Source organism: Suncus etruscus, chromosome 14, assembly GCF_024139225.1.
Source record: "Suncus etruscus isolate mSunEtr1 chromosome 14, mSunEtr1.pri.cur, whole genome shotgun sequence".
NCBI classification, from domain to species: Eukaryota; Metazoa; Chordata; class Mammalia; order Eulipotyphla; family Soricidae; genus Suncus; species Suncus etruscus.
In genome coordinates, this window is record NC_064861.1 from 89,244,310 (window position 1) to 89,257,794 (window position 13,485).

The 13,485-nt window shown below is 49.9% G+C and overlaps 1 protein-coding gene across 2 annotated transcripts in view; it reads left to right on the forward strand.

The window, feature by feature from the left end:
• The window catches only part of MARK4 (microtubule affinity regulating kinase 4), a 206,685-nt gene that overhangs the window by 119,220 nt on the left and 73,980 nt on the right, over window positions 1-13,485 (forward strand). The gene's annotated exons all lie outside the window — the stretch shown is intronic.

The following is a 13,485-nucleotide window of genomic DNA, read 5'->3' on the forward strand; positions in this document are numbered from 1 at the left end:
ACCTGTGTTTAAGGGCCACTCCCAGCTCTGTGCTCAGGGGTCACGCCCAACTATGGTTGGGGGACCAGGCAGTGCCAGAGGCCCAACCCAGGCCTCCCACATGCAAAACATCCGCTCGGCCTGTTGAACCAACTCTCGGGCCTAGTGTTTCATCCTGCCTGGAGTTAGTCATTGCCTTGGTTTATTTCCCAACGACTTGGGTTTCTACATACTTAGCATGACTTTAGCTCCAAGCTCTAGTTCAGAACTACACAAAACACAACTTTCTTTCCTTCTTTGTTTCTTTGTTCTTCCTTCCTTCCTTCCTTCCTTCCTTCCTTCCTTCCTTCCTTCCTTCCTTCCTTCCTTCCTTCCTTCCTTCCTTCCTTCCTTCCTTCCTTCCTGCCTGCCTGCCTGCCTGCCTGCCTGCCTGCCTGCCTGCCTGCCTGCCTGCCACACCCGTTTGACGCTCAGGGGTTACTCCTGGCTATGAGCTCAGAAATCGCTCCTGGCTTGGGGGGACCATATGGGATGCCGGGGGAATCGAACCGTGGTCCGTCCTACACTAACGCTTGCGAGGCAGAAACCTTACCTCTAGCGCCACCTTCCCGGCCCAAAATACAACTTTCTTCCTTTCTTTTCTTCGTTCCTTCTTTCTTCTTTCTTTCTTTCTTTCTTTCTTTCTTTCTTTCTTTCTTTCTTTCTTTCTTTCTTTCTTTCTTTCTTTCTTTCTTTCTTTCTTTCTTTCTTTCTTTCTTTCTTTCTTTCTTTCTTTCTTTCTTTCTTTCTTTCTTTCTTTCTTTCTTTCTCCTTTTTCTCTTTCTTTTTTCTTTGTTCTTTCTTCCTTTTAGTTTTTCAGCCATACCAGCAGTGTTAAGGGGTTACTCCTGGCTCTGCACCCAGGGATCAAAACATAGAACACAGCGATCTTTTTTTTTTTTTTTTTTTTGGTTTTGGGGTCACACTCGGCAGTGCTCAGGGGTTCCTCCTGGCTCTCAGCTCAGTAATCGCTCCTGGCAGGCTCGGGAGACCTTATGGGATGCCAGGATTCGAACCACCGTCCTTCTGCATGAAAGGTAAACGCCTTGCCTCTGTGCTATCTCTCCGGACCCTGAACACAGGGGTCTTATGTTTACAGGACTATATGGGGCACTGGGGATTAAACCCAAGTTGGCCATTTGCAATGCCCTTGCCCTATTCACTGTACTAACACTCTGCCCCGCTCATCTTTATTTTTGTTGTTGTTTTTTGGGGGCCATAACTGGAGGTACCCAGGGGTTTCTTCTGTCTTTGCACTCAAAAATTACTCCTGGCAGACTCAGGGGAACATATGGGTGCTGGGTATTGAACCTGGGGTGGCTGTGTGCATGGGAAATGCCTTACCCACTATGCTATGGCTCAGGCCCCTCTTTTTTTTTTTTTATAATTTGGTTTTGGGGAGGCACACCCAGCCATGTTCAGGGCTTACTTATGGCTCTGTGCTCTCCCTGCAGGCTCAGGGATCGTGTGAAGTTCTGGAGATGATGAAATCCAGGTCAGCTACTTGCAAGCAAGATCCCTGCCCACTACCCATTTTATTGAATAGCCTCTTGAGATATCAGTGGGGTTAAGGTGCTTGCCTGGCAGGTGGCCAAGTCTGCATTGATCTCCTGACCATCATCAGGAGGGACCCCAGAGTACTGGGGCAGGAAAAACAGAAAACAACCCCGAGCACTGCCAGTGTGGCCAAAACAACAAACTAGCCAAATCTGTGAAGTACTCCGTGCGACTTCACACAGCACGGAGGAGGGAGAGGCTGCCCCAGCTTTGTTTGGATAAAACTGCATGTCACCCTGTGTAAGCTGAAGGTATGTGAGCAAGCGGAAACTTTGATATGTGTCTATGTTGCAAAAATAATTACCACAGGAGGGAGCCTGGTTAACACATCAGGGCTCTCACCTTCTTCTTTCCCATTGAGAAATCTTTATTTTCATTTCTTTCTTTTTTTTAATTTTTGGGTCACACCCGGCGGCACTCAGGGGTTACTCCTGGCTCTGCACTCAGAAATCGCTCCTGGCTTGGGGGACCATACGCAGTTCGGAGGATCAAACTCAGGTCTGTCCCAGGTGGGCCACGTCCAAGGGAAACACCCTACGGCTGTGCTATCACTCTGGCCCCAGACTGAACTATTTCCACCACCTGGCTGAGACTTTTCTCCCCGATTTGAACAGACCTTTATCTTTGTGTCTGTATCCTTTTAAACCTTACCTGGCCCTCAATCTGACCTTATCCCGTCCAGGTCCCAAACCCAGATCTCCCTCCTTTATCTCTCTCCTGGCCTGGGGGTTAGTCAGAGGTGTCTGGGCTTCTCTAACAAATAAGGCCCTATGGCAGAGGTCTCAAACTCGCAGCCTGCTGGCCGTTTGTGGCCCTCCCTACAACATTTTGTGGTCCGAGGGCCTTCAAATATCCCGGTATTTGCGATTATTCGCTTACTGAATAATCGCAATAAAAATCTCATTAGTAAGAAAAAATCGCATTCAACATTTGCATACCCCGAGCAGTTCCGCGATTTTTTGTGATTTTTTTTCTTACTAATGCGATTTTTTATTGTGAATATTCGGTAAGCGAAATCCCTTATGCGACCCTCCTCACCCCGACTTTGCCTCCTGCGGCCCCCAGGTAAATTGAGTTTGAGACCCCTGCCCTATGGACTCCAGCAGTGTGGGCCCATCTCTAGCAGTTCGTCTTTGACATCAGGGATCACTCCTTGTGGTATTCGGGGTGCAAATGGGATGCTGGAGATTGAACCAGGGTCAGCTGCTTGTTCGGCAAATGCCCCACTCACAGTGCTATCACTCTGCCCCCCCCCGTTTTTATTTTATTTATTTTTAATTTTGGGGGGACCACACTCGGCAGCGCTCAGGGGTCACTCTTGATTCTGGGCTTGGAAATTATTCCTTGCAAGTTCAGAGGACCAGATGGGGTTGCCGGGGGTCAAACCCAGGTTGGCCACATGCCAGGCAACCACTCCCCACTGTGCTATCTCTCCAACCCTTTTTCCTTTTTTGGGCCACACCCGGCGGCGGCGGTGGCACTCAGGGGGTTACTCCTGGATCTGTACTCAGAAATCGCTTCTGGCAGGCTTTGGGGGGGACATATGGGATGCTGAGGATCGAACCCAGGTTTGTCTTGGGTGGGCCATGTGCAAAGCAGATGCCCTACTGCTGTGCTATCCAACTCTTTTCTTTTTTCTTTCTTTCTTTTTTTTTTTTTTGTTTGTTTGTTTTTGGGCCACACCCAATGACGCTCAGGGGTTACTCCTGGCTATGAGCTCAGAAGTTGCTCCTGGCTTGGGGGACCATATGGGACCCTGGGGGATCGAACCGCGGTCCGTCCTAGGCTAGCGCAGGCAAGGCAGGCACCTTACCTCTAGCGACACCGCCCGGCCCCTCTTTTTTCTTTCTTTCTTTTTCTTTTTTTTTTTTTTTTTGGTTTTTAGGTCACACCCGTTTGACGCTCAGGGGTTACTCCTGGCTATGCATTCAGAAATCGCTCCTGGCTTGGGGGGACCATATGGGACGCCGGGGGATCAAACCGTGGTCCGTCCTACGCTAGCACTTGCAAGGCAGACACCTTACCTCTAGTGCCACCTTCCCTGCCCCTCTTTTATTTTATTTTATTTTGGGTCACACCCGGCAGCACTCAGGGGTTACTCCTGACTCTGCTCTCAGAAATCACTCCTGGCAGACTCGGAGGACCATGTGGGATGTCGAGATTCGAACTGGGGTCCATCCTGTGTTGGCTGTGTGCAAAGCAAACACCTTACTGCTGTGCTATCGCTTCACCACCACCCCCTTTTTCTTTTTTTTAATTGAAAGATTTCTGTTGTGCCTTTCATGAGCAGCCCTGTGTCTGGGGATTACTCTACTCAGAAGAAGAGGCTGAGTCATTTCTCCCCGAAAGTCGGCCGCCCCATCCCTGGCCACCCGGTGTTTAGTCAGCCACTATTGATGAGGATTCAGGGTGTTTCCTATTATGTGTGACTCCAAAGAGTCCTGCGGCCACTATCTTTGGACAGATCCATTTCCCATCTGTGTGCGGATCTCGGAAAATCATAAATTTCCGGAAGGGGACTTGATGGGTCAAAGGTGGAGCACATTTTCGATCCTAGAAGATGCCACTTGAGAAAACACCCACAGGATGGGGCAGGGAGGAGCAGGACACAGGCTTGGGATATGGAGGGCCTCGATTTAATCTTCAGCACCTCATCTGCTCCCTGCCATAGCCCCCCAGCACCACTGGGTATGTTTCCAGTTCAAATAAACATAAGGGGTGTGTGTGGAGCACACGTCCACCTGGGTTCGATCCTCACATCCATATGGTTTTGTAAGTCAGCCAGGAGTGATTTCTGTGTGTGGAGCTAGGAGTAACCCCCGATTCTAGCCAGGCGTGGACCCCCAAAAAGAAAAACCAAAGAAACATAAAGGGCCAGAGAGATAGTACAGTGCAGAGGACACTTGCTTTGCACGCAGTCCACCTGGATTCAATTCCCTGCATCCCATATGGTCCCCCAGAACCACCAGGAGTCATTCCTTAGGACAGAGCCAGGAGTAACCTCTGAGCATTGCTAGGTGTGGCTGTCCCTAAAATAATAAACTAAGATATTTCCTGGATGAAGGCACTTGTCTTGTCTGAGGCTAATTCGGACTTGATCCCTGACACAATATAGTTTCCCCAGGCACTGCCTGGTGATCGCTGGGTACGGTCAGGTATAAGCCCTGAGCATTGTCAGGATCACTAGGGCCTCCCTCCAAAGAATAGCCCTTGAGACCCTCCAAAAAAAAAAAAATGAAGCCCAAACAATAGAACAATGCGTAAAGTGCTTGCATTGCATGTGGCCAGCCTGGATTCGATATCTGGCACCCATGTGATCCCTAAAGCAGCACTAGGAATAATTCCTGAGCGCAGCTAGGTGTAAACCCTGAGCGTTGCTGGGTGTGGCTGCCAAACCAAAGATAAGACAGATAAACTGGAAAGGAAGAGCAGGTGACTCTGGCCGGAGTGGTGGTACAAGTGGTAGGGCATTTGCCTCTCACGCACTGACCTAGGATGGACCACAGTTTTATCCCCCAGCGTGCCATAGGTCCCTCCAAGCCAGGAGCGATTTCTGAGTGCATAGTCAGGAGTAACCCCGGGGCACACTGGGTGTGGCCCAAAAGACAAAAACAAAAAATAAAGAGCAGGTAACCCAGGAAGGGGTAGGGGTGAGGGGAAGGGGTGGTCGGGGTAAGGATTAGGGGTGAGGTATAAAGGGTGAGGGGAGGGTCTGGAGAGATAGCACAGCGGCGTTTGCCTTGCAAGCAGCCAATTCAGGACCAAAGGTGGTTGGTTCAAATCCCGGTGTCCCATATGGTCCCTGGTGCCTGTCAGGAGCTATTTCTGAGCAGACAGCCAGGAGTAACCCCTGAGCATCGCCGGGTGTGGCCCAAAAACCAAAAAAATAAAAAAATAAAAATAAAGGGTGAGGGGAAAGGGGTGAAGGGAAGATGTAGGGCTAAGGTGAAGGGGGTGGCAGCCACTTTTCTTCCTCTTACCCCCATGCTTAGATATAAAATGCAACATTATTCCTATGACCCTGGTGAGGCCTGGTTGAGGGTTCAGGGCGGCCCCATTACTAGACCCCTAGCAGAGGCGGTGTCAGGGTGTCTGGGCGTGAGGAGGTGGGTGAAACTGCAGGGGTGGAGGGTGGGGTGCAGGAAGGAGGGGTTAGGGTGTGGCTGTAGGTGAGAGGCACCCCCCCACCTGCAGATCCTCGGGGGCTGTTTCCAGCCCCATTTCCAGTTCTTCCGGGACTCTCCCACTGGGTCCAATAAAAGCGGGCGTGTTTCTGTGTGGGGGTCACCTGCTCCCCCTCTCCAGTCAGTCCAGTGACTAATGCTTCCTTTGGGCACAGGCGGCATCATCAACTTATGCCCGCCGATTCACCCAGACCCTGCCAATTCTCGGCAATCCAAGGGGCTTCCCAGGTACCCGGATACTCAAGCCTCTGCTGGGAGGATGTTGGGGGGACCTTGTACTGTTTGATTTTGTTTGGGGCCACGCCTGACAGTGTCCAAGGCTTACTAGGAATTCTGTGCTCAGGGATCCCTCCTGGGGAAACTCAGGGACGCTCTGGGGCGCTGGGATTGGACCTCAGTTCCTGCATGCAAGTGCATGCAAGTGCATGGAGGTGCCCTCTCCAGTGTACCCCTATTCGTATCCCACCCCCTTCTCTTCTCCTACAGGCATTTGTTCCTAGGGGGGACAAGGGTACCCCCTCTCTGGAGTCCTCATCCAGCTGCCTGGCTCCTGAGGGTGGGAGAGGCAAGAGTGACAGTCCAGAAGGGCTTTGACAGCAGGTGGAAAGTTTTGGGACATGGAGGGTCCCAGCTGCCCTCTTGGGGGTGTAAAGACCCCCAGAAAAGGTTTTAGTGGAGCAGGGCTCAGAAAAGATGGGTTTGGTTTCAAGGGGCGTGGCTTCAGGGGAAGGGCGGGGCCAGATGATATATTTAAATATGATGGGGCGTGGTCTCACAAATCCTTTGGTGGGCATGGCCCTGGCAGGGCCGGGCAGGCCAAGTTGGGGTTCGCAGTCCCTAGGATGTGTTGGGGAGGGAACTTCTTCCTTTTACTTCATCTTCCAAATCCTCAGCTGCCTCCCTCCCACCTGGCAGGTGCCTGGGTGGGGGCGTCAGAGGTGGGGAGCAGCAACAGAGTGGGGACTCCAAGGAGTGCAGGGAGATCCTCCCCTGATTTGGGGGGACAGGAGGGTAAGGCTTCCCCTGATCCCTGACCCCCCTCTTTCCCTTGCTTCCAGTTATTTTTCTAACTGCCCAGTTGGTTTGCTTTCAGTGCCTAGGGAGTCAAACTGTACTATTTATCTCTGCTCCGGAGCTGGGTTCATAAAATCCTTGGAAAAGTTGGGGTACAGGGGAGGGGGGCTGAAGGCAGTGGCACAGCGGGAAGGGTACTTGCCTTGCATGTGGTCCATCTGGGTCTGATCCCTAGCACTCTATATATATGGTCCCCAACCCCACCCAAAATGATCCCTGAGGGGCTAGAGTGGTGGTGCAAGCGGTAGGGCATCTGCCTTGCATATGCTAGCTTAGGTCCAACCATGGTTCGATCCCCTGGGGTTTTATATGATCCCCCAAGCCAGGAGCAATTTCTGAGCCCATAGCCAGGAATAATCCCTGAGTGTCACCAGGTGTGGCCCCAAAACCAAAACAAACAAACAAACAAATCAAAATGATCCCTGAGCTTGGGATCCCCCAAAAGCTACACAGCAAAGCCCAGACAGGTGGAAGCCAGAATGTCACATTGTCCTGATGGCTTCGGTGCAACTTTTTTTTTGGGGGGGGGCCACACCCAACAGTGCCCAGGGGTTACTCCTGGCTGTCTGCTCAGAAATAACTCCTGACAGGCACGGGGGACCATATGGGACACCAGGATTCGAACCAACCACCTTTGGTCCTGGATCGGCTGCTTGCAAGGCAAACGCCGCTGTACTATCTCTCCGGGCCCTGGTGCAACTTTTTGAATATACCAAAATCACTGAAGTAGACCGAAGAAAAATCAAGTATTTTATTTATAGTGCACAAATTATATCTCAATAAAAAGATACAATGATTGAGCTGGAGCGACAGCTCAGCAGATAGGGCATTTGCCTTGCACTTAGGCTACCTGGTTCAATCCCTGGCATTCCATATGTACACCCAGCCTACCAAGAGTAATCTCTGAAGGCAAAGCCAGGAGTAACCCCTGACACTCCACAAAAACATGTAAAGATGGGGCCGGAAAGATAGCATGGAGGTAAGGCGTTTGCCTTGTGTGCAGAAGGTCAGTGGTTCAAATCCTGGCATCCCATATGGTCCCCCTAGCCTGCCAGGAGCACTTCTGAGCATAGAGCCAGAAGTGACCCCTGAGCACTGCCAGGTGTGACCCCCCTAAAAAAAACCCAAAAATTAAAAACAAACAAACACGTAATGATGGCTGAGCACAGAGCTAGGAGTAAGCTCTGAGACAGCTAGGTGTGGCCCAAAATCAGAATAAGATAAGAAGACTATCAAATGTCATGGATTATGTATACATAATTGGATTCTGTCCTTACCCCTACGTGCTTGCATAAACTTATGAATCAGAAATTTCCAAAGGGAAGTGGAAATACGAGAACCCCAAGATAGCTGGGAGACAGAAGGCAGTCAGCTAAATACAGGCTTTGTAAGCAGGAGGTTAGGGTTTGATCCCTGGCACACACACAAAAATAATAATAAAATAAAATAAACCAAACCGGTAAGTTGAAGCATTCTGACGTCTTCCTCAGAGCAATAATACACTGGTCATATCTGGGACATGCATCATCTCTGTTATTGTATTTCTTTCCTGTGGAGCTGGGGATGGAACCCAGGGCTTCATATATGTGGTAATAATAGTATAGGACTCTTCCGGTTTTCTAATCCAACTTATTTTTGGGTCAGCTGTGAAAAATTGTTTGTTTTGGTTTGGTTTTGGGGCCCCACCCAGTGCCGCTCACCAGCGCTACTCACTTGGGTCTCAAAATTCAGGAATCATTCCTGGGGGGGGGGGGCAGGTCAGGGAACCATACGGGATGCCAGGGATCAAACTGAATTTGGCCGTGTGCAAGGCAAACCTTTCTTTCTGGTCCCTTAGCTGGCTGATTTGTGGTTTGTTTGTTTGTTTGTTTTTGTTTTTTGGACCACCCAGCAGTGCTCTGTGATCAAGAATCACTCATGACAGGTCCAGGGGAATCTATGGGATCCTGGGGATCAAACCCAGGTCAGCTCTAAACGCCCTCTCCACTCTATCATTCCAGCCGTCTCTCTGGCCTTTTGGCTGTTGATTTTTAGGTTGTGTTTTTCATTTTACTGATTTTAACTCTTCACCCAGATACTTTATTTTCTACTGTTTATGTTTTTTTTTTTTAGGCCACTCCTAGCAATGCTCAGGAACAAGAGTTGACAGGAAATAACTCAGGCCTCCAGCATGCAAAGCATGCGCTCAACCCATTGACCCATCTCTGTGGCCCTCCACTGTGTTGTTTGTTTGTTTGTTTTTGGCCACACCCAGCTGTTCTCAGTGGTTACTCCTGACTCTGCACTCAGAAATTGCTTCTGGCAAGCCCGGGGATCATATGGGATGCCGGGGATCAAACCCTGGTTAGTCCCTGGTCAGCTGCGTGCAAGGCAGATGCCCTATTGCTGTGTTATCTATCACTCCAACCCCCTCCATTGTATTTTTTGTTTGTTTGTTTGTTTTGTTTTGTTTTTGGGTCACACCCGGCAGCACTCAGGGGTTACTCTTGGCTCTATGCTCAGAAATCGCTCCTGGCAGGCTCGGGGGACCATACGGGATGCCGGGATTCGAACCACCATCCTTCTGCATCTAAGGCAAACACCTTACCGCTGTGCTATCTCTCCGGCCCCTCCATTGTATTTTTTATGCATTTCTTTCTGTTTGTTTTGAATCCATACCTTCAGTACTCTGAGGCTACTATATTATCTATTTATTTTCTTTTTGTTTTTGAGCTCCTTCAGTACTCAAAGGTCATTCCCATATGGAGCTCAAGATTGTACCCTGGACTCCAGCGAACTGATAAGCATATGTTCCTGCATTTTTTGTTTGACTGATTTTTTTAAATAAACTTTATTGATTGATTGGTTGATTTCTGGGCCACACCTGACGGTGCTCAGGGGCCACTCCTAGCCCTGCACTCAGAAATCACTCCATGGCAGGTTGGGGAACCATATGGGATGCTGGGAATTGAACTGGATCCCTCCCAGATAGGCCGCATGCAAGGCAAACTCTCCACCATTGTGCTATCTCTCTGGCCCCTGTTTGACTGTTTTTGAAACACACCCAGGGACCACATGAGATACAGTGTGATCAGCTACGTGCAAGGCAAGTGCCTTATTCTATTGTCCTATCTTTCTGGCCCGTGTGTTTTTGAACTATCTCCTCTGCCTGATGAATTTTTTTTTTCTACCACTTTGAGTTTGATTTTTTTTTTTTTTTTGTGGGGGGAAGGTGCACATCAGGGTGTTCAGGGCTTACTCCTGGCTCTGCCCTCAGGGATCACGCATGCTTGCTTGGGGGTCATAAGTGCCGCCAGGGATTAATCCTCATCAGCTACATGCATGGCAAGTGCTTTAACCTACTTCTCTGTCTCTCTGTCTGTCTCTTTCTCTCTCTCTGTCTCTGTTTGTCTCTGTCTCTCTCCTCTTTCTCCCTCCCCCACCCCAGGGATCAAACCTCGGACTTGACCCATGCAAGGCTCAAGCACTGATCTATGTCCCTGAAACTAAAGACTTATTTTTGTACACATGTTTTCATTTATCTTATTTCTGGTTTCCTTTTCACTTATTTTGGGGCCACATCCAGCAATCCCTCAGCTACTTCCAACTCCCTGCTTTGGGAGTCCTCTTTGAGGTGGTGCACATTGGACTAGGCAGTGCTGGGGATCAACCCCCAAACCCTTGTTTCGTGGGGCAATAGGACTGCAGGAGAGGTGGTTGCATTGCAAGCAAATGACCTGGGTTCAATCTCTGGTATCCCATGATTACTGGGGCCTGCCAGGAGTGTTCAGGGTTACTCCTGGCTCTGTACTCAGGAATTACACCTGGCGTTGGTTGGGGGACCACATGGGATGCTGGGGATCGAACTTGGGTTGGCCTCGTACAAGCACTCACCCTCCCCATTATGTTATCTCTCTGGCCCCCAGAAATTAACTTTTTTTTTTTGTTTGTGGGCCACACCTGACATCTTTCAGGGGTTCCTCCTGGCTCTGCACTCAGAAATCACTCCTGGCAGGCTCGGATGACCATATGGGATGCTGGGGATCGAACCAGGGTCAGTCCCCGGTAGGCCTTGTGCAAGGCAAATGCCCTATCTCTGTGTTATCCCCAACAAATAACTTCTTTTTCGTTTTTGTTTTGGGGCCACACCCAGTGAAGCTCAGGAGTTACTCCTGGCTATGCACTCAGAAATCGCTCCTGGCTGGGGAACCATAGGGGATGCCTGGGATCGAACCCATTTCAGTCCTGGGTCAGCCCCGTGCAAGGCAGAGTGCTGTCGCTCAGGCTCCTCCTTTCCCTTCTTGTTGTCACTGTTGTCAGCTTACTTGCTACTTGTCACAAACACAGGACGTATTGTAACTAACTGTGCCTAATCTTCCTGGGAAGGGGCCTTGTGAAACCAAACAGCTTGTGCTTTGCCCCCACATAGTTTCCATTTCTGGGGTTCTCCATCTCATTGTGGGAAATGTAGATCCCCATCTGGTCTCTTTCCTTCTGTCTCTGTCTTGGGGTAACTGAGCAGCATTTCTGGCTTCTGCTGGTGGTGATGGTCAATTCTTTCAAATTTGACACAAGCGGTAGGAAAACTATTCCTTTTCTTCTCTTTTCATCTGATTCTTAGATTTTATTTATTTATTTATTTTAAGTATTTTTTAATAAATAAATTAATTATATAGGTTTTGTGCCACACCAGCCAGTGCTCAGGACTTAGTCCCGGCTCTGTGCTTAAAGATCACTGATTGAGGGGCCCAAGTGATAGCACAGTGGTGGGGTGTTTGCCTTGCATGCTGCTGATCCAGGATGGACCTGGGTTCGATTCCCGGCATCTCATATGGTCCCCCGAGCCTGCCAGGAGTAACCCCCTCGGGGCTTGGGAGACAGTATGGGTGACAGTAATTGAACCTGGCTCAGCTGCATTTAAAGCAAGTGCCTTAGACTGCTGGGTTAGCTCTCCAGCCCTTGGATTCTATTTCGAACCCTTTATTTCTTATTTTGTTTTACTTTGGTTTTATATCACACCCCACCGCAGCAGTGCTCAAGGCTCACTCCTAGCTCTGTGCTCAGGGGTCATTTTTGGCAGGGCTCAGGGGACCATAGAGATCCTGGGAATCGCATGCCAGGCAAATGGCTTGACTCGGTACTTTCTCTTTAGCCCCTCCATAAAACATTCCTTGTTTTCTTTTTCTTCGTTTTCTGTTTATTTTTGGGTCACACCTGGCATTGCTCAGGGGTCACTCCTGGCTCTATGCTCAGAAATCGCTCCTGGCAGGCTCAGGGACCATATGGGATGCAAGGATTCAAACCACCATCCTTCTGCATGCAAGGCAAACACCTTACCTCCATGCTATCTCTCTGGCCCCATACATAAAACATTTCTTGTTTGTTTGTTTGTTTGTTTGTTTTGTGTTTGGGCCACACCCATTGACACTCAGAGGTTACTCCTGGCTATGTGCTCAGAAATCACTCCTGGCTTGGGGGGGACCATATGGGACGCCGGGGGATCAAGCCACGGTCCATCCTAGGCTAGCAAGCAAGGCAGACAGACGCCTTACAGCTTGCGCCACCACTCTGGCCCCCATAAAACATTTTTTAAATGTATTTATTTATAGGTTATTTTTGGTTTGGGGTCACATCCGGCAGGACTTACTCCTGGCTCTGCACTCAGGAATTATTCCTGGCAGGACCATCCAGCGTGCTGAGGATGTTAACCTGAGTTGGCAAACACCTTCCCCAACTCTATTATCATTCTAGTCCCACAATAAAGCCTTTTAGTGGTTGGGTTTTTTTTGAGGGGGGAGCACACCTGGTGGTACTTAGGGTTACTCCTGGCTCTGTACTCAGGGATCACACAGAGGCACAGCTCAAGGGACCATATGGGATGCTGGGGGTGAAACCTGGGTCAACTATTCCAAGGTAAGTCCCTCCCCTCTGTACTATTGCTCCATCCAAACAATAAAGCATTTTAATGGGGTGCTAACTTCAATGAGCAGTGCCCAGCCCTGGTGGCATCTTTAAAGAATAACCCACCCCACCCGGGGTGATACATTCCCTTGTCTCTTTCCTTGGGGCAGGACACCCACGGAGGAGTTTTCAGGTTGGAAGTGAGAAGGGTCCATGGGTGAATCAAGAGTAGGTCCTTGGTGGCCGGTGAAGTGGCGCTAGAGGTAAGGTGTCTGCTTTGCAAGCGCTAGCCAAGGAAGGACCTCGGTTCGATCCCCAGGTGTCCCATATGGTCCCCCCCAAGCCAGGGACAATTTCTGAGCACTTAGCCAGGGGTAACCCCTGAGCATCAAATGGGTGTGGCCCAAAAAAAAAAAAAAGAGTAGGTCCTTGGGGGGGGGGAGGCAGAGCGATAGCACAGTGGTAGGGGCATTTACCTTGCATATGGCCAACCCTGGATGGACCTGGGTTTGATCCCCAGCATTCTATATGGTCCCCCAAGCCTGCCAGGAATTATTTTTGAGTGCAGAGTCAGGAGTAACCCCTGAGGGCCGCTGAGCGTGCCCCCCCCCCCAAAAAAAGAGTAAGTCCTTGGGGTCTGAGTGATAGGAAAGAGGGGAGGGCTTTTGCCTTGCACAGGCCTACCTGGATTTGATCCCCAGCACCCCCTATGGTTCCCTTAGCCTAGCAGGAGTGATTCCTGAGCAGAGCCAGGAGTAACCCTGTGCACTGT